At 36.0% G+C, this 26,983-nt stretch overlaps 1 pseudogene; it reads right to left on the minus strand.

The window, feature by feature from the left end:
- Nucleotides 1-1,167: 1,167 nt before the first annotated feature.
- Nucleotides 1,168-26,983, minus strand: part of LOC149565042 (ferric reduction oxidase 3, mitochondrial-like) — a 131,558-nt pseudogene continuing 105,742 nt past the window's right edge.

Consider the following 26,983-nt stretch of genomic DNA (forward strand, 5'->3'; position numbering starts at 1 on the left):
AGTTCCATCCTTTTATTTTTTTCTTTCTCTAGGCTAGCCTACAAATTTCTATCCATCCTTTTTAGAAATTCACCTCATTATAAATCCAACTATCAACCATTAGGGAAATATCAACCCACAATTTAGCTTTGTGAAGAAATTCAAGATTTCCCTCTCGTACCTCCCTAGCCATATCATTAGGAACATCAATGACATAGTTAGCCTACTCAGTATTAATTTCTTCAATCCTAGTTTCTTTTGGACCCCCAAATAAATCCTTTTCCCCCCATAGCATCAAAGCCTTCCTTCCAACTCACCAACATTCTAGTCCACATTAGGCAAATTCACCATATGTTTATCCAATTCACAATCTTGGGCATCCTATAGTTCTTCCTTCTTTTTTATCAAGAAGGTCCCCATCCTTCCTTAATTCCCTCTCTGTGACATTATCCTTTAGAGGATCTTGTTTGTTACCTGTAGTTATTCCTTCCTCACCTTTATTGGTACTTTCAGTTCGAGGCTTATCCTTTTTACCTTGGCTCTTAGTTTCCTTTGGGCTTTTCTCCTCCTGCTATAATGTTGTTGCTATAGTTATTTTGTTCATGATGCTACTGTGATTTTGTTGTAACAATGTTGTTAACTTTTCTTCTTAATCCAATTAAAAATAGATATGGAATACACGTTATTGTTATTATCAAATATTTGTACAAAGGGAAAGGAGATCTATGTCCCTTGGTTATGTGTTTAATTATTTTCTAATGCCGTGAACATAAAATTTTATTACATATTTATCCAAATAATTTGCACCTAATCTTAGTATTATGACATCATCCAAAATCTTCCATAATCTTGAAATTTCTTTTTATTTTTAATTCTTGATACATTTGTGAGAATGCTCAGCTGATACCATAAGGAAAAGTTAGACAAAGAAAAAAGTTAAAACCTCTAGAATGGCTCAAAGTATATCATGCTTATTAAATTCATTACATAAAAGTTACATAATACTCAAGAAAACTACAGAGTTTGGTAAAGAGGAAAATACTGTGTGGGTTCTATAAATTATTGGACATGATATAGGAAAATTCATGAAGTATGGTGAATGTTCAAAGTACAATTTTTTTTTTGCATACACAGGTGCATTTGAGAAAGAAAAGTGAGTAGGACTTCAAATCTTGTCAGAAGACTTGACTAGAGAGTGTAACTAATGGAGTGAAAATCCAGTGTAGCAGAGGATTTGAAACCTAATAAGTGTGACTCCTGTAGGCTGATGCTACACTTTCTTGCATACTTTCTAGTCCACACATTATAACACCCATAGTTTTTCCATCCATTTCCAGACCAAATTTTCCAATGATGTCTTCCAATTTGACATGCCAATCACAAAGAAGAATTATAAGTATTTGGGTCAAGAAAACTACAAGAATGTTTTAGTTCATAATAGAGCCATATAAAATAGTGGATACAAAAACAAAGGTATGCAACACCTAGAGTACTAGATACTTGTGATATTGCTATCAGGATTCAACTGTGTAGTTATTGGGTCAAACACATTAGCCCATGTTTCATGAGTAGTGGTTTAGAAGAACCCATATCTCATGAGAGTGAATGGAACACTTTGCACTCATTGCATCTAGGTGTTCCATTCATGGGTCAATGAGTGCAATGAATGCCAAGTGTTCCATTCATTCTCATGAGAGATGGGCTCTTTTGAACCATTACTCATGAAACATGGATCATTGAATTTGACCCAAAAACTACATGGTTGAATCCTAATAGCAATATCACAATTTGATTTGCAATGGAAACTCCTACTTTTCTACTAGAAATTACAAAGAATGTATGGTTTTGCACTTTTCTGAAATTTTTAGATAGATAAAATTAAAAAATATAAAATATATTGTGTTTCATGAATTCTTTATAGCTTAGTGCTAGACCCATGTAAGCCCAGTATAAATTTTTTGAATTTCCCCTAGCCCAAGTTTTGGCACATCTAGTCGCTTTGCTTAGTTATAGATGGTGAACAAACAATCGGGTGGCATCCTTCCATGATTTCCATAGCAGATCCATAAGGGACAAAATATTTTTTTATTACACAAGAAATGAAGTTACCTTGAAGATTAGGTCATTGATGATAATGGATACTGCATCCACTTAAAATGGTGTCACTTTGCTGCTCCCCTATATTGCCTCTTGACTACATCTCATATATCTCTTGTGTTGACTTGTGGACTTTCTTGGTTTGAATTCTTTTCCAAACCATATAAACTAAGCCTCAAAAGATCACAATCCCCAAACTCATGCACATAAATGTTATAAGTCCTCTTGTAAGAATTTTCCTAAGGGCAAAATTCACCCAAGAACTAAGAACTCAAACACAAGCACAACTGTAGACCAAAAATGGAGAGAGTATGATCAGAATAACAATGTATTCAATAACTGATGCTTAGAGTACACTAGGAGTGTCTGATTATAAAGGCTACAGGAGAGCTTCTAGAATGCATAGAAGTTAGCACCATGATGTGTCAGAAAACCAAGCACATGTCCACCAAATATGGATTATCCTCCATTAGGCACGAAAGTAAGTGCGATGATGAGAGGATAAGCCTAGAAGGGTGGGACATGCAAAACAATGTTGTAGACACCATGTGCTCAAATAAATTTGCATACTCCTGTGTTGTCAACATGACAAATCACAAGGTGTGCAAACTCTTAAGTGTCTCATAAATAAAAATAATAAAATAATGCAAAATAATTAAATAATGCATTAACCTAAGTAAACTTAAGTAAGTGTAAATAGTAAAGTACTAATTTACACCAACACCGCCCCTTAAGTGCAACTTAGGGCAATGTGCTTAAGCTTACGAACTAGGATGTAGATGCAGAATGGGTCCCAGCTACTAGGCCATGTTAGGCACCCATGTACATAATGAAATGTAATGCAATCTCTCATAAAGTGGGGAAAGAGGGAAAACCTCATGGGAAAAACCCTCCCTCAAAAAGAGAGATAGAGAAGGATGCATCGATGGACAGAGTAATCAAGACCCCCCCATTATGACATACATCCAATATATACAAAAGAGAATAAGAGAAGGAAGAGAGACAGAATAGGCTCCCACCCCCCCCCCCCCCCCCCCCAAAAAAAAAAAAAGAATGCCAACAAGTGAAGACTCCTCCGATGAAGAAGTTGGTCCATGAATGCAAAATGGTGTTCCTCCCCTTAGGAAGAAACAATGCACAAGGTACAGTCATGAAGATGAGTGTTGGTCCTAAAACCTACTCAAGTATCCCTGTACTGATGTTGAAGTTGACCCCTTCCAACTGTTCTAAAAGGAATGAGTGCAGATCTGCCAAGGATGTCTGCTAAACCTGTTCCACTAAACCATTTGTCTCTTTTACTGACAAAGAGGCCTCCACTAATTGTTGTTCATAAGGATCCACAATCACACCAACCTGTGAAGATTGATCATGTAGAGAATGGACATGAGGGTCAGAGTGAGCCCTCGCAACATCTATAGAAGTATCATCATCAATGAGAAGATGTTTTTCCTCAAGTTTGTCTCCCAAGTCAAATGAAGCTGGAGCTGGAAGACTAGATGTACCATGCTGTGATGGACCTTTCATTGTGGCAATATAAGCACGTGGACTAGACTGATGTGACCTCTCACTGCAACTGTCAACAAAACCCCACATATCTGAACCTGTTAAAGTACTATCACTAGTGTCATTATCAGTTTCCACTGTGTATGAAGTGCGAAGAGGAGTAGAGGACAAGATCGGTGAACTTTCCTCAAAGTGAACATCCTTCTCCACAAAAAGCACATGTGTCTTAGGATCTATCAATCTGTAAGCCTTCAAAATATCTTCATAACCAATAAAGGTACAAGGCCTAGCTATCAGTGCCTTGCAACTTTTGGAAGAAAGGTTTGCCCATGCTGGACAATCAAAGAATCTAAGGTGATTCACAACTAGTTGCCGCACCATGCCTCAAAAGGAGTCTTGCCATCTAAGGCTAGATGAGGAGGCCTATTAAGTATGTGAGTAGCACTACTAATGGCTTCAACTTCTAATGTAGGATCAAGAGACTTGGTCTTTATCATGCAACTTGCCATGGTCTTGAAATTCCTAATCCTCATAGCTACAACATCTGTCTTGTGGGAACTGAATGCTGGTGAGTTCTGAAGATCAATTCTCTCAATTTTGCAAAAGTTCTTAAGTATCCTGTCAGCATATCTATTCTCATTGTCCACTCTTAATACTTTGATGGCTTTCCTTTACTTAGGTTTAGCATGAGTCTTAAATTCTTGAAGCTTGTGAACTACTTCATTCTTGTGATGAAGGAAGAAGACCCAAGTGAATCTTGAAAAGTCATCAACAAATGCGAGTATGTAGCGGCCTTGGCTGACTGAAGTCACTGCAAATAGTCCTACTAATACCATGTGAACTAGCTAAAGAACAACTGGAGCTCGAGAAGACTTCCCTTTATCATACTTCTCCTTGAGATGCATATCCACTAAACAAGATGAACACTCCCCCTTAGAAAAGTTGATTTTGGGTAGACCTTTAACCATGTGTTTTGAGAAAAGTTGCTGAAGAGAGCGAAAGTCAAGGTGACCAAACTGCTCATGCCATAAGTTGATGTTTGAAGGAGAGTGAGTTAACAAGGCTTGAGAAGAACTCTTAGGCACAAAATGGGAGAAGGAATAAAGCCTCCTGTCATCATTGACTTTCCCAACTACTACCAATGAATCATCTTTAAGACTTCACACCATCACTGAATTGGGAAGGAACTCAACCTTATGACCATCTCCAAGGTGAGTGATTTGGTAAACTAAAAGGAGATTAGAGCTTAGATTTGGAACATAGAGTACATCTTTTAATTCCCCATCTTCCATTTCTACATGTCCTTTCCCTTCAACTTCCATTTTTGCATCATCTCCCACGATGATGTGTGGCACCTTTAACTGCTTCAATGAAGAAAAATCTTGCTTTGAAGAACCCATGTGGTAAGAGGCACCTGAGTCAAGTATCCATTCTGAAGAAGAATTTGTGTTGTCCATAAGTGCTTGACCTTTACCCTTTGAAGAGGTTGGAGTAGAATCCTTGGAAGTACCTGGCACTTTAATTCTATTCTTCTTGAGTAGATTTTCTAACTCATCGATTCTTTTGGTTTTGCAATGATGCTTGTCATGATTTGGCTTTTTACAGTATGCACAAAAGAGTTTGTCCTTCTTTTCATTAGATCCTTTCTTATTGGAAGAAGAACCGCCTTATTGAGAGGAGTCATGTTGTGTCTCAGATTGTGTTTTCTGCTTCCACAGCTTCTTCTTGTTGTTGATTTTTCCCCCTTGACTAGATTTCTGAGCATCACTAGCCACCAAGGCTTTGGTCTTGGATGACTTGAGAAGACCAAAATCCAACAAGTGAGATTGTTCAACAATCAACATGTCTGAAAATCCATCAAAGGAAGGTTTCTGGTAAGTAGATCCCATGGTCAACTTGTGAGTATTAAATCTCAAAACAAAGTTGGCGTACTCAGAAGGTAGCTTCTTAAGGATGTGATGTATATATCAACCTATCATCCTTCATGGGATTTCCACAATCTTTTAGAAGTGCCCTATACTCATTGACTTTAATGATATAATCTTGAATTGTGTCATAATTCTTAGGATCCAAGAGAAGTAGATCATCTTCAATCTGAAAGCCCTTTTCTTCATCCACTTTACCATACAACTATTCAGGTTTATCCCAAGCTTCCTTAGATTCTGAACAATTTTTAATGTGGAAGAGAAGATTGCTATGTAAACAACTCCTGATAACACCTAAAGCTTGTTGGTCTTAAATTATCTAATCAATGAGTTCTTTAGCATCAGTAGGTTTAGTGATAGTACCATCAACATACAAACTATATCCTTTTTCCATTAATCTACTCCATGCAATATCTTTCCAAGTAGAATAGTTGCGTGAAGTTAGAGGAGGACATTTAAAACCCATGATGCAGAAATGAAAGAGCGCAATAGAGAGACACAAAAAACATAGTACACACCCCCCTTTTTACTCAATCAAAAGATCCCCCCAAAAAAGATGCTTTGGCACTTTATAAGTAGTGCATTTACAATGAGCCACTTGTTAAAATGATCAAAGTGGTCTTTCTGATTTGGATTTTACAACTGCCTTATAAGGCTTAAATCTGTCACTTAAGCACTGTAGCTTAATTTTACAAAAATTCTAAAAAAGAATGAAAGCTTACAATGCCAAAGAAGGCCTAATTCAGAGAGTGAGAAATTTGTCCACACAACCCTAGAATCTGACTTCAAATCTGGGAAGTAGGCAAAAATATACGCACTTTCAAAAAAAATGGAACCTAAAAAGGTGATCAAATGTACTCGTACGGAGCTTCTAAAGTTGCAAAAGGCAAGATTATGCAAGTATAGTCGCCAAAAAATGAAAATTCTACAAAATCTATTCACCAAAACTAGAAAACAACACTACAACTGGAAAATTCAAGAAATTCTACCTGATTTCAAAAAAAGTTGCACCTGAATTAGAGTCCGGATATCCAAGTTAAGAGCTCGCAAAGTCAGGCTACCAAATTGAAAAGCAAACTGGAGAGGGGTCTGGAGCAGAAACTGCAAAGTTAAATTTTATAGTCAAATGGCCATCGCATCAGTTGTAAAAATGCCTAGGATTGACATACAGACAGGCATCAAATTTAACAACGTGAAATGATGACGTCAGTAAAAAAACTACCTGTGTTGACGTGACACGCCAAGGTGGAAATTTTGTATTGTACACAATATGGAACGTGTCAATTTATGTGCCACAGATGTAGCAATAGGGCTCATTTCCATAGGTGATGTGGCAATATGGGATTGGATCCACTGATGTGTACACTGCACAGTAGGCTACAGATGGGCGGGCAAATGAAAAAATGTCGCCAAAAATTTGCATAGCCGGAATGAAGGCTTTTCATTTCTAGGAAACTGGGTGAGCAAAAACCCTTGCTACCTAAGAAACCTCTACGATTGTGTCCACTGGATCTCAGGAAATGTCGACGATGGTCAAAAGTCAAAGGGCAGGAAGATAACATTTCTGGAACAACTCTGCATGACGCCAGAAGTCAAAGTGCTTGCCAGAAAAAATGCAGGTGTCGGGACTATTGAAGATGCAGATACCGAGTTTTAGAGATTTTGCTGGAGATTTGTAACTTGCCATCTCTGTGCAGGTCACTGGATGTTGCTCTGTGAATGCTGAAATCTATGGATCGAGCCAGAAAAGGAAATGTTAAGCTCGTGTTTAATGAAAAATATCCCACATGTAATATGGGTGAGCGTAGTGCGCTCTATAAAATGAAATATCCTCCAAATAGCAGATCCAGGTCTGTCAAAAAAATTTCTCTGGTGCCCGACGGGCAAAAAATTTCACAAAATAATTGACAAAAATTACAGAGAAAATGCAGATCTAAAAATTAAATTACAGATCTGAAAATAAGATCATACCCATACAACAAATCGGTGCCTTCAGGTGCCAGTTTGCAAAAAAAATTGCCTCACGGTCGACTATGGGCCAAGGTAGGCGTGCTTATAGTCGATTTTCACCGGTTCAACGTTCCAGATGCAATGGAGAGGTCAGATCTAATGCTAGATGCTCCCAATTTCTACAGCACTCCGGATTCAAGCTGAGGTGATGAAGCATGCAAGAGGTCTCTAACGGCTTGTGAAGAGAAAGTCTCCAAGCTCTGATACCATGTAAGAATTTTCCTAAGGGAAAAATTCACCCAAGATTTAAGAACTCAAACACAAGCACAATTGTAGACCAAAAATGGAGAGAGTATGATCAGAATAACAATATATTCAATAACTGATGCTTAGAGTACACTAGGAGTGCCTGATTATAAAGGCTACAGGACAACTTCTAGAATGCATAGAATTTAGCACCATGATGTGTTAGACAACCAAGCACATGTCCACCAGATATGGATTATCCTCCATTAAGCACGGAAGTAAGTGTGATGATGAGAGGATAAGCCTAGAAGGGTGGGACACGCAAAACAGTGTTGTAGACACCATGTGCTCAAATAAAGTTGCATACTCCTATGTTGTCAACATGACAAATCACAAGGTTTGAAAACTTCTAAGTGTCTCATAAATAAAAATAATAAAATAATGCAAAATAATTAAATAATGCATTAACCTAAGTAAACTTAAGTAAGTGTAAATAGTAAAGTACTAATTTACACCAACACCTCTGGCCCACCATGGGAACACAGTGTAAATATTGTTATCCAATGGTTATATATAGAAGTGATTTAGTACAATGCTCAATATAAGGTATCCTAATAATGTAGAAAAAATTATTGTTGCATGCCATCAAGTATTGTTTGTGCCTGTTATAGAATGTAGAGAACCCATACATGTATCTACCTCAGAGATTTTTCCTCCTTTGTTGTGGTCATTGTGAAAAAATATTTTAGTAGCTAAAGGTATTCCCTCTACATCCAGCTTTCCCATTTCAGTATTTGGGGTTTTTGCCTAAGTTACATATGCTTGCACCTCTACTTTCACCAGCCTAGAATAATTTGGACAGATAGTTGAGGGAGATATTAGATTTAGGACACACAGATCTTCAGCTTTTTTGATTGAGTATATGAGTAGGACTCCCCTGCGAACATGGTTTCCATTGTTAATATTATGTCGATGCAATGTTTTTGATAAAATGCTCAGTAGTGGGGCTATTCCACTCCCTCCACTAATTAGTACCAATGCTTCATACCTACACAGACGAACATAATTGAGATTACATATTTTACATTTTATCTTGGATGAATAAGGCATATTTTTAACATTTTTGGAAAAAATTGTAATGGTCCCTGGTCAAGTTATAGTATTTTCTCTTGAGTAACTAATTGTAGGAGTTATCAAGGCTTTTTAACTGTATCATCACCTTTTAAGCATATCTTGTGTCTTGATTTAAGTTGACTAATGCCCAAATATATGCACAATATAATATATGTTGTAGCTTATGTTTTCTCACCATGATAATCTAACAGTCTTACCATATAATAATAAAACTGAATAGATAATTTGATACCTTAAGAAGCCACTAGAAGTTGGACCATAAGGACCTTCAATAGCTACTTGAAGATGTGAAGGTCTCTCCACAAAGTTCATACATTCCATGAAGTTGTCAAGTTTTTTGGTCCATCCTTGTTGGCACTTGATTAGTATAGAGAATTGGTCTGAGTCAATGCTTGAAGTAGAAACAATGCTGAAAGGATGCCATTCTGAACGTGATATAAAAGGAAGGTTCAAAAGAGTAACACTCATAGGGTTATACACCAGCCCTGCATGTATAGAAGTTGCTTAGTCAAAGAGTGTCTTGACTCATTTACATTGTATGTACTTAACTTGTGTTTCCATAGTAGACTTGTTGATCTTCTCATATTCATATGCATATGACAATAAAATGTTGTATAAATAAGGTATACAAAATTATAAGTTTTAGGTATGTAAATGAAATTGTAATTGTGGCTAGCAATTACATTTACTAGCAGATCAAAACTTCAAATAGAACAATATTAGAAAGTTCCTAACCATCCTTGGTCTCCCAATAATCAAAAAACATTTAAAGATCAGATTGAAACTCTACCTTATTCCCTAAAGAACCTATAATGACAGTTAACGCAGAAAAAAAATATTAAAATGAGAAAAAATCTCAAAATCCTTTTAAAACATCAAAAGTTGAAAATAGACATACTAATACTCTGACAGCTTTTCAAAAACTATCTTAAAATGTCTGAATGAGCCTTTTGTCAAATGATGTGAAAATAATCGACATAAGTTAAATGAATGAGCAGCGAACTCCTCCTAAGGTTCAAGGGGGTATAAAATATCTTCAAATATGCTTAAAATTTTTGTTAGAATAACATAGTTTGATGTGAATGAGAATCTGATATAAATGCACATAACTCAGTTCATAGAAACACAGAATAATGGATTCCTTACTTTGTAATCTGTGAGCCCTAAAATGATTTGGTTCATGAATAAAATTGCTTATGCAAGATAAATATAAGTTGAAACTAAATGTTGTTTTATTTGTATCTTTTCCACTCAAAGTCCACCTATTTTTATTTGTACATAAACAAATTGAGTTTAATAAGGCATGTATACTTACTTGGGTGCTTTGCAATAGCCAGTTGTACTATGCTTGAAGATAGTTTTCTGGCATATATAACATGTACAGTTTTTTGTGACTGGATAAATCGGAGATAATGGTCAAGAAGAAAAAGGAAAATTCCAGGTAGTGCAAGAGAGAATGCCATGTCTCCAATGTGTAGTGCTAAGAAGATGATGAATATCAAATATAGGTGGTGAGTGTAGTAGAAGAATTCAAAGAAACATTGTCTGATGGGTTTTATTGATGTCAACCAAATTATCAGGCCTGCTGACAAAGCAATCTCTCCAGCTATATTTGAAAATCCTATTTCAGTCCAGGATAACAGCTGCACATCAGAAGAAACCTTTGTTACCAATTTTTTCTCAGTGCCATGTTCATAATTAATTATTAAAGACTTAATTTGGATATGACACAAATATGATGTTGCGTAATCTTGATGAAGTCAACATTGTATTTTGATTTTAACAGCTCTTATATATTAGGATAAATGTTTGTGGTGTATCTATGTGCACAATTATTCAAAAATTAAAACTTTAATAGAGCTACACATATCATTGAGGTTGATTTTGGAATAATATATGTATGGAAATATATTAGCTACTATTAAGGCATTCCTATTCAATCTGAAAGTGATGCAATGATGCAATTGGAATGAAGTTATGTGGATCTAGGATATATATAATATGAAAATATATCTCACCATGTTGTACCCAAATCATTCTTGAAACTTTAAGTGTTTTTGAAGATTCTAAAATAGTGGATACAAAAAAAAAGGTATGCAACACCTAGAGTACTAGATACTTATGATATTGCTATCAAGATTCAACTGAGGAATTTTTGTTTTTGTTTTACTTTGTACTCATCACAATTGTGACATCAACCACTAGCATTGCGACAGGGTTGTTGTAGCTATGATGCCATCTACCATCACAATTTCCAGGGTGTCTATCATAATTATGATGTTCACCACAAGAATTGCAAAGGGTTTGTTGTAGCTATGACAATAACTTCCATCGCAATTGTCGGGGTTTCTATCACAACTGCGATGTCAACCACAAGAATTGTGATAGGGTTGATGGCACAATATAGTGGTTGCATAGCGATGGAAAGGTGTCATAATTGTGATGGTATAGGATAGACATCATAATTTGTGACTGAAAAACAATGATGTCTATTACTGTCACAATGGCGACACATCTATCATAATTGCGACACATAGCCATCGCAAATTGATGCCAAATGTATTAGTGACATATCCTCTCCCCTCACCATTCATGGATCTTGGGTGTAAGAGAAATTCATGTAACTTCTATAGTGAAGCCTAACTTGGACCAAGATATTTGATATTGGGTATGCCAAGGGATAACTTTAGAGTGGTAACAAGCCAAATCTAGGTCAATGTTCTAGCCACTATATAAAATTTCATTACAGTGAAAGTCATGTCAGCAATATTGCTGTGTGATAGCTCTCCTCTAGAACCCTTGTGGTGCATCAAACCCTAGTTCTTTGGGCTAGGAGACCCTCTACAAAATTTTATCATTCACTTGTTCAATGGAATGCCCTTACTAAAAACTATGTTTTAGTGGCCAAAATCCTTTCTATCCACTAGCTCAAGGGATCACCCATGCTTGTGAAGACATCCTACATTCTCGTGGTCCTTAGTAGAGGCAACAATCCCTTGGGAAGTCATGCCCCTTAAGAAGAAGATCTTAGTAGCCCTAAGAAGTGAGTGCATTGTAAGGGGGAGCCTATGGTGCCAAGATCCTAGGTTGTCTACTTTGGATAAGCACAGCTAAACATCAATTCAAGTGGGAATTTAGTAGATACAGTCCTAAAAGCCTAGGTTGTGGTGTGTTTGTTCACTTTTAACAATAGCTATTCTTGTCTTAATGTGTTTTGTGTGTGTGTAAAACATTAATCAAGATAAAAGCCAAAATTCAAATTTACAACTTTGATATTGTTTACACCTTCTCCAAACATAAAAAATTATCAATACATTATAACTTTGGTCAAAAAAATTCAAACTTAAACTTGGGAAATATGGAACACTACATCCCTAGAAGTGCTTGGCATACCTTAGGTTGTATCCTTGTATAGAACCACTTGCATTCACCATAGTTTAGGCCTTATACTTTCATTACCTAGGCTTCATCTTGCATATTTTAGTCCTCACTTAGTATCCCTCACCTTTCACATTACATTCATTAGGGTTTAGTTTGCATCCTTCATTCTTTGCATTTCAACCCCCAAACTTGCATCTTGCATCTTTGCATACCCAACCTTCTTCTCTCACACTTTGACCATCATTTTTAGTGTCATAAACATCATTTTGAACCTCATCTTGGTTTTAATATTGTCCTCTATTGTTTACCTCATTGTGGCATTAATTTGGAAACCCTAACACCTAGAATTGCCTTAGTTTTAGCCCTGCCTCCCAACTACGCTCTAAAACTACCAACTACACTAAAACTAGCCCCAACTACACCATAGGTGTAGTTGTTACTATTTTGGTGCACTTGGTAGTCTAAGAACCTAGTTTGGGCTTCCAGACAACATTTTGAGACTTTAACAGTGTCCTTAGGTACCTGGATAGGCCTCCCATCTCAACATGCCCTAATTTTCATTCTACATCTCCTAACCTTCATTTCCTTCACTTAGGACATCATTTATTTGGTCATAACCTCCATTCTACATCTTCTAACTCATCCTAACATCAACCCCTACATCCTAGCTTCCTGGCATAGCAACTTGACAACCACCTTGCTCAGATTCAACACACATCCAACTCAACTTCCCAACTACACCATGAAACTAAAAACTATGCCCAAACTAGCCCCAACTACACCATAAGGATATTTGGTACTATTGGAGCACACTTGGTGCTTTTATGGTGTAGTTGGGCACATATATGACCATTTCAAGCCCTAAAACTACGTTTTAGGACCCCAAAATTGCATTTAGGAGCCTCTGTAGGTCCTCATTCTGCACATGACTCAAAACTACATCTTGCACCCAAAATATCATTTTTCATCTTAATAAATGTCTATATTGCATATCCAATTAGAATACCCACCATTTTGAGCTCTCTAAATGTCATTTTGAACCCCTAGAACCTTTGAATTCAGTCAAAAGTTTGAACAAAGTATGAGTCTTAGAGTATCTCCTAGTGTTGATGGATGATGGATCTTGACTAGTCTTTTTAAATTTTCTTATCATTTTCTTTGGTCAAATTCTATGTATTTCTCGATAGATTTTAAATTTTCATCTTTTATCATTTTGATCTTTTTGTCTTTTATCACTTTTTGGTCAAGATCCAAAGTCCATTATCACAAGGTTAAACTCTTAGACAAAATAGTTTCTAAAGATTTAACCTAAGTCCAAAACCTTTCATATACCTTTATCATTAGCCTCATCATAATCTTAGTGTCCCTGAACATCATTTTGACTTGCCCTAGTGGTATATCCCCTTTATCTTGCATTGTTCAAAGTCTTGGTATTATTCTCACTATCAAACCCTATCAACTTGTCCATCAATCAAATTGTCTTCTTGATCACTTATCCTCTTTTTTCATATCCCAAATTTCATTATCAAGCCTAGGGAACCATCTCTTTCATACTCCACCTTGCATACATCAACCCCTAGCATCATTCCCAAGTCCAAAATCTAACCCTAACCTTCATTTTTCATACTATAGGATCATTTTCATCTCCTTCAGTCAACCTCCAAAACGTCACTTTGCATTTTCATTTGCATAGTTTCCCTAGAACATTTTCATCTTGCATATCAAAACCCTACTTAATTTAGCATTTTCCTAGGCTGCATAACATCCTTTCACACTAAAAATCCAAAAAAAACACTCATATCTACATCCTTAGGTATCATGCCAGCACTCACTAGGACACAATCAGCTCAAAGACCTAAAGAATTTTATCAAGCCTTATTATTTGAGGCACCAACACAACTAAAACCTCATCCAAGATAGAAGAAGATCAATAAATCCCAAAAAACCTTTGACAAAGACCAAATTGAGGCATCACAACCTTTACTTGCAGACCCCTTAAACATGTATTTGCAAGATCACCTTAACCAAGAGATGATACAAAAAACCCTAAACAATGCACCTACCATGAGGTTTCCTTCAAACACTTCCCCGACACATGGGATGGTTCAATGGAGTCCTAACTTTGAACCTATATTCATTATGATACCACCTAGAGGTGGAAGTGTACCAACCACACTTGGGGATGAACAAACATACTCCTTTGAATTTAGCAAATTCAACACAAATGCCTTCAACTATAATACATCAAACACACAACAAGGTATTGTGCACCTTAGTGATGATTATGACACTAGCTATGGTGTCACTAATGAATAAATGGGTAGGACACATCAAGAGAAAAACTTTTGCAAGAACTTCAAACTTTTGGCAGCCCAAGAAATTGTCAAATTCAACCCAAATGTGGAGGGACCTAAGTCCAAACATCAAACCAACACAACCATTAAAAACATACAACCCATGATCAATTTGAAATTAGATAAGGGAAATCAACCTTTGGAGTTTTCAAACACAATAATGGCACCTATAAGGTCCCATCAAGAACCCACAATCAAAATCCTCCAAAGTACATTTGAACACATCAACATTAATCCCTTGCTTGATGAACCACAACCAATGAAGGGAAACAAGACTCTCCATAAATATCCCAAGAGGACATTAAGACTCAATTTTAGTCACATGATGCAACAACAAGATGCACCTAAAGGGACTTGTGATCTAGGGATGCCAAACATACCTCCTTTGGAGTCAAATCAACAAAGTGCACATTTGCTCCTAACTCTACCAAGTGTCATGAAATCAAATGTTATGGAGCCTCCCACAAGTACACCATGTGAAACATTAGCTATAACAATCCCCATTGATACAAAAAGGAAATGTCTTGTTGACATTACACCTATTCCCAAAAGAAATTCACCTCATGTTCAAGTTAATATGATGTCCCAAGGAGAAACCTCTAACACACAAAGGTGCCAAAACAACAATACAAACATAGTGGTCAATTTGCAAGGACATAACCAACTACCCTAACAACATCAACTTACAATAGTCCAAGGACCAAATTTTTCCAACACACATTCAACATATCAACAACAACATCAACCACAAAAACAACAACCTCAAGTGGTGAGGGGATCCAACATTTCTAACACGCAATCCAATGTAAACCCACTTGACTTCTATGCAATGTATCAACAGCAATTCCAACAACAAGCCATGTTTTCTAAACAACAAGAGCAACTCAAACAAAAATTGGAATACCAAAGACAACTTGAGCAACAAAATGCATACCAAAAACATTTGTTACAATAGCAATGTGTGCCACAACAATCCCATCAGATACCTCTACAACAAAAATCACATACATGGTCTCATATGTAACCAAAAAAGCTATTCCAACAAAAACCACAACAAATGGCACAACAACAACACATGGTACACCAATTGCAGTAGATACCGCAACAAGTGCCACATCAAATACCACAACAAGTACCCCAACATGTGTCATAACAAGGACCCTTTTATCTTTGAGGTGCCAACATACCTCCACCACCTAGTGACACATCACTAGAATCATCAGACACAAAAATGTCAAAACTAAGTAGACATAGTTGTCGCTATAGCAAATGGTCTACTCATAGGAACAAAATATTTGAAGGGAAATTTATCATGCAAAACCCTAAATAAGAGCTATTTCAACAATTAAAACAACTTTCCAAACAAGTTGAAGCATTGGGAGTCCAAAAGAAATAGGCTCTATATACAAAAAGGGACCTACATCCTAATCCATTTGACAAAAGTCTATATATGCCTCCATTCCCAAAACACTTTGAGGCTCCAAGATTTGAAAAATACCAAGGAAAAGGCAACCCTATTGATCACATATGAGAATTTTTTGCCTCTTGTACCAAACTCAGTGATGAGACCACTTACCTCATGAGATTGTTCCCTCATTCTCTAGGTGGGCCTGCACTTGAATGGTACTCTAAGCTTCCTTGTACTATCAAATCTTGGTCAGAGCTTGCAGACACGTTCATCTCCCACTTTTCCTTTAACATTACAAATGAGGTGACACTTTCTGATTTGTTCTCAACTAAACAAAAGAAGGGAGAACAATTTATCACATTCTTGCTTCATTGGAGAAGCCTAGTCAGACAATGCTCATTGGACATTCCTAAAGAACAAGTTAACCTGTGCATTGAAAACTTAGTCCTAGACTTAATGTATGAACTCAAAATCAAGAGTCCAAGCACCAATTTTAAATTGATGAAAAAAGGGGCTAGTATTGAAGATGCTCTTATCCACAAGGGAATCCTCAAGATAAACAAGGAAAACACAAACACCAATTCATCTAATGACAAGGCAAAAAATTTCTATAAAAACAAAAATGTGACCAATGATGGCATTGTGGATGCCCACATGATTAGCACAACACACCCTCAACTGACTTTGAAAGGTGCAAACCCTACAAACTTACCAACTCCCAATCAAACATCAGCCCCACAATATAAGACCAAGACTTCCACATAGGAAAAACCCCAAAGACACCCTAGAACCAAGGATAGGAAATTCACACCATTGGGGAAACCTCTTGAGACTACACTACAACAATTACTCAATAATAACTTCCTACAATTACCCCCAATCAAAGATGAGCCATTAACTAAAGAAGATTGGTGGGATGACAAAAAATTATGTGATTACCATTGCACCAAAGAAAATAAGACGTCATCATGTTTCCAATTAAAGCATGCAAAAACAAGATCTTATTGATGATGGTGTAATCACAATTGATCCATCACTAATAGCATCCAACTCTGATCACACTATATTCAAAGATCCTTTGGGTAATCATGACAAAGAGAAACCATCAAGTTAAAACTCCAACTCAAAAGGTAATGTGAATTACACATGCACTGGATATGACTACACCATCAATTTCTTTAATAAGTCAAATTCCTACATATCCACATTCACATTTAAGGATAAAGACCCTCATTGCAATATCACTACATGTCGTACCAAGAACACCCTACCTAGAGCCCCATCTAGGTCTACTACTTCTACTAGACCTGCACCCCCTAGTAGACCTACTACTCCTACTTCATCTGATTATAGCCTTATTGAATATGTCGGCAAGACCCCTATGCAAATATCCATCTTGGACCTACTATGTGCATCTCCCTAATATCAGAAGATCTTGGATCAAGCCCTTAAAGAGTAAGTAGTCCTAGATAACATTGATGTTGCCCAGTTCCAAGCCATGGTTGGGAACCTATCTACATTATAGCATGGCACAATTTCCCCTTGAGATATTCCTAAAGACAAACTCAACCACAATGATCCCCTCCACCTTGAACTCTTTGTCCACAATGTTAATGTCAAATGTGTCTTGATAGATGGAGGAGTATGGCTAAATATCTGTGCAGTTAAAGTAGTCAAAGGTTTGGGTTATTCTAAAAATGATGTGGATCGTTCTCAAAGGATCACAATCAAAGCCTATGATGATGGTGAATGTTTCTTTATGGGGGTCATCATCTTACCTATTAGAGTTGGTCTAGTTACTTAGAACACTTTATTCCAAGTCCTAGATATTGAAATGAACTACAACATGATACTAGGCTGCACATGGATCCATGCTATGAAAGCAGTGCCTTCTACATACCACTAATGCTTGAAATTCTCCTATAATAATGTGGAAGTCACCATTCTAGGTGATCCAAATCCCTTCCAATTCTATGCCAATCTTAGAGGAACCATTGCATACCAAGTCCCAATAACCCATGCAAAAAATCCACTCGAGTCCTCCAAGTATGTTGATCCTTTCGTACTCACACCCACATTCCAAGGAAAGCTCAAAATACAAGACCAAGGTTGTGATGAGTACTCCATGTCACATGCCCTTCACATTGGAAAACTTATTTAATCTCCCAAGTCATATAGTAAACCTCAACTCATATAGAACAAGCCTAAGTTTGCATTTCAAAAGAAACCTTCTATGGCTTTCACTAGTGGAGGCAGACTACATGAAGAACATGTCTATGAAAATACCTCTACATGGATTGAGAAGGCTAAAGTAGAACAAGAACTTACTCCTATATCCCCTGACAAGTATGGACCTGGATTCACCATCATGCAAAAAAAGGGATATGATGGATGTAGTGGCCTAGGACCTCAAAAGCAAGGCATTGTTCAACCCGTCATTGCATTAGGATGACCTCAAAATTTGGGACTTGGATTTAAACCATTTGTTTTGGGCCTTCCTAATACTAAGTCATCCTTGTCTAAGGATGTGAATGCTTCAAACAATAACAAGGCATCTAAGAACACCCAACTCAAACCCACCCAATTTGTATCCAACATTGATGATCTCGATACATTCCTTGGTCTTGACCATATGTTTTCTGACCCTAGTAGCCTACCTATGGAAGACAAATGTGTAAATCCACCTATCCCTCAAACCAATTCTTCCCCTTGGATTGAAACATTCTAGGATCCAAGCCCTCCTACTTCTGAACATGATCCTAACAATATCACTGAAGTAGATATCCAAATATAGCTTATTCAATACCGATGATGGAATTTCCCTAATTTTCCCTAAACTTACTGATTGGGACCAACAAGGACCACCAATGTTTGACCAGTTTGAAAATGATGATGCCATCATAGAATTCTTTGAGCTCCATGAAGATTTACCACAAGGTGATCACAAGTCTAGATTTTCCATCGATCCAAACATCATGGCATATTTTGGGGAGTCGGCTCCATCTTCTAGTCACAAAATTGAGAAAATAACAAAAAATACAATAGGAGGTCTCTTGGTGAAAACCAAAAGGAACCATTAGATCATGAAAAAGTAAAAATAAAGGACATATCTGAGGGTGGAAACCTCTCTAAGGTGCCTGAGGATGAAAGATTGGACACACCCCCATTGAAGGAAAGATTAGCATTACTTGTGGAAATGACAAAAGAGATTAATCTAGGAACTCCTAACAACCCCAAGGTCATACACTTTGTAGCCTAATTATCACTAGAGGAAAAGGATGAATTTTTCATATTCTTTCTAGAGAGGCAAATCAACTTTGCCTGGTCTTATGTAGACATGCTAGGATTAGATCCTGAACTAGTCCTTGATCACTTGCCACTAAAACTTGGAATGAAACCAGTAAAGAAAAAGTTGAGAAAAATGCATCCTCAAGTTGCCCTTCTTGTCAAAGCTAAATTGAGGAAATTATTGGATGTTGGCTTCATAAGACCCATTGATTATGCCAAGTGGATATCTAATCTAGTACCACTAAGAAAACACTCTGGGGGCATTTGGATATGCACTGATTTTTGTGATCTTAATAAGGCATGTCCTAAGGATGATTTTCCTTTACCAAATATAGATATCATTGTAGACATAATAGCTAGGTATGAGATGTTATCACTAATGGATGGCTTTTCTAGCTACAATTAGATAAGAATAGCCACTAAAGATCAACACAAAATAGCTTTTACATGCCCTTGGGGAACATACTATTAGAATGTCATGCCATTTGGTCTTTAAAATGCTAGGCCAGCATATCAAAGAGCAATGACTACAATCTTCCATGATTTCATGCACATCCTCATGGAAGACTATATTGATGACTTACTTTGTAAATCCTATAAAAGAAAATATCATTTGGGCATCCTAGATCAGATATTCAAGAGAATGGAAAGCTATAAGCTCTGTGTAAATCCAAAAAAGTATGTATTTGGGGTTGTAACTAGAAAGCTCCTAAGATACATTATTTCTCAATGAGGCATTGAAGTGGATCACAAGAAAGTAAAAGCAATACTTGACATGCCTCCTCCAAAAAATATAAAAACCTTAAGAGGACTACAAGGAAGATTATAGTCTCTCCGCAAATTCATTGCACAATTGGTAGATAAGTGTCACTTCTTTCAACACCTCTTGCATAAAGGAGTATCCTTTCAATAGAACAAGCAGTGCCAAGAATCTTTCCAATAGCTCAAGGATTAACTTCTAAATCCACCAATTTCAATGGCTCCTATTCCAAGAAAACCATTCATTTTATACATATCTACTAAAAATATAGCATTAGGAGCTCTCTTAGCACAAAATGATGAACAAGGAAGAGAGTGAGCCATATATCACATTAGCAAAACACTTGTGGGCTATGAGTTAAATTATTCACTCATTGAATGAGCTTGCCTTGCTATTGTCTTTGCAACCCAAAAGTTGAGACATTACATGATTCATTAGAAAATAATGCTCATCTCTAAGATTGACCCACTGAAGTATCTCCTAAGTAGGGTTGCTCTCACAAGATGCTTAGCCAAATGGGTCATGATCCCTAGTGAATTTGACATATAATATGTAGACAGAAAGGCAATCAAAGTGCAAGTGATACCAAATTAGTCAGCAAAAGCACCTATGGTAGCTAATCATCCCATGGTGATAGACTTTCTAGATGAAGCCATATTTAACATGGATGTAGCTAATGAATGGAAGCTTTACTTTGATGGATCACATACATGAAATTGTTTAAGAGTTGGAATTATGTTTATCACTCCCCAAGGAGACATAATCTCCAAGTCATATAGGATAGCATTCCATTGTACAAACAACATAGCAAAATACGAAGCACTAATCACAAGACTCAAGATAGCTATCCAATGGAACATTCAACATTTACAAGTATTTGGGGATTCCTAGCTGGCCATGGTCATCCACCAAGTCAATGATGAATATGAAACCAAAGATGATAAGTTAATGCCTTACAAGTAGATGGAAAATTTCCTTAAGTCTAAATTTGTCACTATCTCTTTTCATCATCTACCAAGAATATACAACAAGCAAGTTGATACTATGGCTACCATCACTTCTATGATTGATATGCCTCAAAATGTGGTACATTGTGAATTCCTTGTTGAGCAACTTTTAATTCCAACATTCAAGCTCCCTCAATCTGAGTTTATGTGCAAACTTGTTGGTCCCAATTCTCCCTGGTATCAAGACATTTATAATTACCTACATGCCCAAATCCTACCACCCAACTTATCCAAAAATGATCATCAAGCCTTTATCCATCAAGCCACTAGATACATCATCATCAGTGACACCCTTTACAAGAGATCTTTTGACCAAACCCTTCTCAGATGCCTTGAATCAAAAGAAGCTAAAACTACCTTACATGAGGTTCACAAAGGTATATGTGGAAGTCATTTCTATGGTCTAAGTCTAGCCAAGAAACTTCTTAGAGCTAGATATTATTGGCCAACCATGGAACAAGATGCCCATGATTTTGTCAAAACATGTCATAAATGTTAGAACCATAGTAATATGATTCATGCACCAGCACAAGAATTGTAGCCAGTCATATCACCATGGCCCTTTTCACAATGGGCATTTGATCTTATTGGAGCTATTTATCCTCCATCCTTTGATGGCCATAAGTTCATTATCATAGCAATAGAATATTTTACCAAGTAGGTTGAAGTTGTCCCTTTGACCTTCACCACTAGCAAGTAGATTTCAAGGTTTATTCTAAACTACATCATATGTCGATATGGAGTCCACTTGACTATTATTACTAACCATGGTAGTTCACTCCAAAAAAAAGAGGTAGACAAGCTCTGTGAGAAGTACAACATATACAATGGATATTCTAGTATTTACCATCCACAAGGAAATGGCCAAGTAGAAGCATCTAATAAGACCATTGTTAAGATTCTCCAAAAGACTATCAATGATTCTGGTCGAGACTGGTACCTACACCTAAATCTAGCTCTTTGGGCATACCGAACAAGTGTGTGTGCTCCTACTAGTACAACACCATACTCTCTTGTCTATGGAACTTAGGCCATACTTCCCATTGAATTTGAAATTCCATCTTTAAGAGTGTCCCTACAAGATGTTGATGATGAAAACTACTAAATATCTAGACTCCATAAGCTAGAAATGCTTGATGAACAAAGATGAGTTGCCTTGACACATTTGCAAGCTTACCAAAACCAACTCAAATGGAGCTATAACAAAAAAGTCTGAGGTCATCATTTTGAGGTTGATGATCTAGTCATGAAGATGAACTACAAGACTCAGCAGCATAAAGAAAAACAAGGCAAATTTGAGCCAAATTGGGAAGGACCTTATGTAGTTACTGCATCATTTGGGTCTAGAGTATATCAGCTTGCGACTCCAAAGGGTGAACCATTTCCCATGTCTATCAATAGCATGCATCTTTGGAAGTATTACACTTGATTCTATCTTAAAGTCCTGAAAAAATATCAAAAAAATGGCAAAATGTCCTGAAAAAATAGAAAAAAAATAGAAAAAAGTCCTTAAAAAAAATTTGGAAAAAGTCATGATGCCTTGATGAAAACCTAGCAAACAGGCATCTTGGCATGAAAATTTGAGTCAAGAGAAATTTTTTTCCTAAAAGTGAAAACCTGGCAAATAGGCACCATGTGTTGTAATCAGTTGTTGCTCCTCCATCTATCAGGATTTCATCTATTTTTTTCCCCTATTGTCATTCCTTGATCATATCTATCATCTTGCAAGACATCCTTGGCTCCTTGACCATGGCTCACAAACTAGTTAATATCCATTATTATTCTACCTAACGCATCACTAGTCTATACATACTCTATCATTGGCATATTACCTACATGGTGCATGAGTTTGAATTTGAACTAGGGGCATATCCCGAAGCACTATTTATCCATTGGACTTATTGCATAATGGATTAGAGCTAACACTTGTATATGCTTTTACAATCTTGAAAAAATCACTAAAAATCATAAAACGTCCTACAAAAAACTCAAAAGTCATAAAACATCCTTAAAAAATACTAACAATCATAAAAAGTCTCGAAAAAATCACTAAAAATCATAAAATATCCTAAAATTAATCCTAAAATTTGTAAAATTAACTAAAAAAATTGGTCACACAAAAACATTAAATATCCCCAAAAAACCCTAAAAATCAAAAAAACCCATCAAAAATTTGTAATAAACCTTGTACATAATCATCCCTTTTGCATAAACACTTGCACTTTGCAAACTAAAACTCAAAACACTGCACTTCAATGATAGTCATACCTATCTGAGCAATGTGAACCAACAACTAATCCAACTTGTCACTACAAAAACCTATCAATTGAATCAACAATCAGAACCATTACATGATCAACCTATCAAACACCATCCAAAGACCTAAAACACTAAAAAGAAAGTAATAATGGACAAAAATAGCTATTGGTTCATGCTATTTAGTGAGTAATTTATTTTTACTTTATTTTTCTTTGATCATGTTCCTATGCCACTCGATGATATAAACTAATCTATGAGAGTGGTCGGGATGGTTCATGGTCATCGTTTATTTTCTATTTTTTTAAATGTATCTTTGAGAGTCTAGGGCATGTATATATTCCTTAGGAAGGACAAGGTCATTTTCTATTTGCATTGTGTTTGTTTACACAAAAGATTTGCATTTTGTGCTCTGGCCCTTTATGCCATGATGCGTTGCATTCCATTTTCCATATCAAAATAAAGCTCCATTTGACATATAGTGTATTTTACAAAAGAAAAGGTTTTCTCATCATACTAACAATCCCTTGTCTCATCCCCTCCATATTTTGTCTCTTCTTCGTCCACTACCTTGCATCTAATTATCAACAAATTGACCTATCATATGCATATCTTATTCAATTTCTTGAGGGGGCATAAATACATACCACCATTACTAGGGTATGCTTTTATGGCTTTTTCATTAGCATTCTTTGGAAAAAATGCCCTAAATCACACTGTATCAAAGAGGGGCAAAATGTAGACACTCAAAAATGGTTCACATCTATAGTTTCATCACTTATTCACACTAATTCATCCCATTTTCTCAATCCATTAATTTTGATCTTTAGGCCAACTTGATCATATCTCAGCAGTGTCTGTCATCATTCGCATCCTCTTTTGCATCAATTTCATGTCATTTTGAAGTCATTTCATATCAACTCAAAACCATTTCAAATAAACTCATAATCACCCAAAATCAGTCTGTATAATCACAAAACATATCAAACATCCAAAACCAATCATCATCTATCCAATCCTAGGCATTGTTGTGGCTTTTAGTGCCTTGGAAACCTATCAATCTATCAAATCCTATCAGTCTGACCTTAGTATTGTCATGGCTCTCAGTGCTAGGTCAAACTATTATTCATGGCATTCGATCTTTGACATTGTTGAGTCTTTCAATGTCAAATCATGGCATTATGAACCATTTTTATAATATTAACTTTGTCCATTGATATTATTATGATCAACCATATCAATCAATCTCAATCTTGTAGCATTTATGATATTGATTAAATGTTATGTATCTTTAATTCATGTCATGTGTCCTTGGCATGTTATCAATTTTGATCAATCAATCAATTTGACAATTTCTTTGGTCTATATGGCATCATATTATTCAATCTATATCATCATCACATTTTCATCAAAGGATATTGTCATATTTATTTAATCAATTTGGCCAATCACCTACTAGTTTTCTCTATAGGATTAAATAACCCATAATTTAATCCTATCATTCTTACTAATTATTATTCCTAACTATCCTTATCAATTAATTAATTTTATTAATTATTTGATTCATCATTTGTAAACCATGGAAATTCTCAATTTCCTAAGCCATATTTTCCATCATTAATTCCATTTTCACTAATTTCTATTTTGTGGAATAAAGGATTTTTAATTCAAATATTCCACAAAATATTGACATCATCATGACACATGGGTTTGACACCTTGTGGATTCTCCTTTGACACTTGGATAAGATATGTCATAATCCAAGATTCTTATTCTCTTATGCATATCCATATTTGGCTTCCTTTGTCATAGATTCTTGGCTTTAAGTGGATTTGAGGTGTCATATGACACATCATAGATTCTCTTCCATATTTAGCAATGTTTGACTTCCAAGCATCATAGAATCCTACAATTGGCATGTTGTTTCATATGTGTCATGGATTCTTAAAGGAATCTTGTGCCAAGTTGCATATCTAAGGGTGAAAAATCTAATGCTCTCACCTTGTGTGCTGATTATATAATGAGCATTCTTCCTCTCATTTCCAGTTCATAATTCTTGAGTCCTTAGGTCCCTAGTTTTCTCATTTTTCCCTCTTTCTCTCACATTCAAATCATATCTTCAAGTATTCTCATAGCACCATCATTATCATGGACTTTTGCTTCAATATTATGTGCACTATAGGCAATTTGGAGCTACATCACATAGAGAAGAAAGAAGGACATGGGAGCTACAAATGAAAGAGGGAGTTTTAGATTTGCTTTCTTGTTTTGATTCATTTGGCTTTCATGGTAGACTAGAGGATGTTAATGTATGATTATTGAGTTTTTGATTTTCTCATAGTATGTTAGACATTAGCTCATTTTCTAGGTCCTACATTTATGACATGACTTGATCTCAAAAAAAAAATTAAACTAACAAAAAAAATTGTACTAGCCTAAGCAACCCATAGGAAGTAATAGTTATTCACGTGACTAGTAGTAAATAAGTCAAAATCAAGAAAATAAAATAAAAATAAATATGGCCTATGCTTTTAACACCTATTCCATTCATGGAGCCAACCCCATGTAATAGAAGAGGCTTTTATATATATAAATAATAAAAATTTTATTTTAAAAAAAAATCATAACTTTCAATAGGAGGGACCCCTTTTGGTGGGCAGTTCCCTCCATACCCCTTCCTCACATTGCCCCAACACAATACCTAAGGAAAAGGCATCCCCACCAACCCAACACTTCCCCTTCTCACACGCCTCTCCAAGCACTGACCTGTCATGCGGACCAAACAAGGAAGTGGATGACTTGTTAGTTAGGAAGGGAGTTGGGAAGTATAAGGGTGCATAGGGATTTGGGGGCATGAATAGAAATGATATTGGCATGAGTTGGGTCATGTGCACTATAAGTGGGGTTAGGGAATTTGGGATGTAGGTGTATGATACTAAGTTAAGTTAGTATAATAATGATGCTAGAGTATAAATTAGTTCATGGTAAATAGTACAATTGTTATTAGATGAACTTTGGTTAGGAGGTAAATTAATAAAGTAGTATAGTTAGGAAGTTAGTAATATTTAGGTAGTAAGTTGTTTGTTAGTGGTGATGATTGGGGATATTTTATAATAGAAACCTATGTCTTAGAAAGTATGTTAGGGAGTTTGGGGTTAATATGATGGGTGGTAGATTTAGGAAATTGATGATAATCTTTAGTTGGTAGTTAATTTTATGTAATTAGTAAATTTTAAAAGGGTAAAGGCTAAATAATTATATTTATTAATGAACATTATAGGATATGATCTATTTATTGGAAACAAGACACATATAAATATATGAAAGAGTGTTATTCATAATGGTTAGATTAAGTGATATACATATATTGGGACCAATAGTAGTATGATGTTGTTACTCATATAATAGCTAGTAATGGGCTAATACATGGTTAGTAAGTTCATTATTTCATGTTGTGAATAATTAAGAAGAATAGGTAAATGAAGTAATTAGTAGGTTCACATAATTATTGGCGTAATATATAAATTTATCAATTAATGAATAGGAGGTGGATAGTAAGAGGTCATTTTGGAAAATAAGAAAATTTGGGGCCACATGAGATAAATGGTAAGTAAATTTTATACATAGGATAGAAGGTGAATTAAGTGAAAAGGAAATTTAGTATTGGGTCGGCATACTTGTTTAATAAGATAACT

The sequence above is a fragment of the Cupressus sempervirens genome, chromosome 3 (genome assembly GCF_028749045.1).
Source record: "Cupressus sempervirens isolate cs-2001-9-10 chromosome 3, ASM2874904v1, whole genome shotgun sequence".
Lineage (NCBI taxonomy): Eukaryota > Viridiplantae > Streptophyta > Pinopsida > Cupressales > Cupressaceae > Cupressus > Cupressus sempervirens.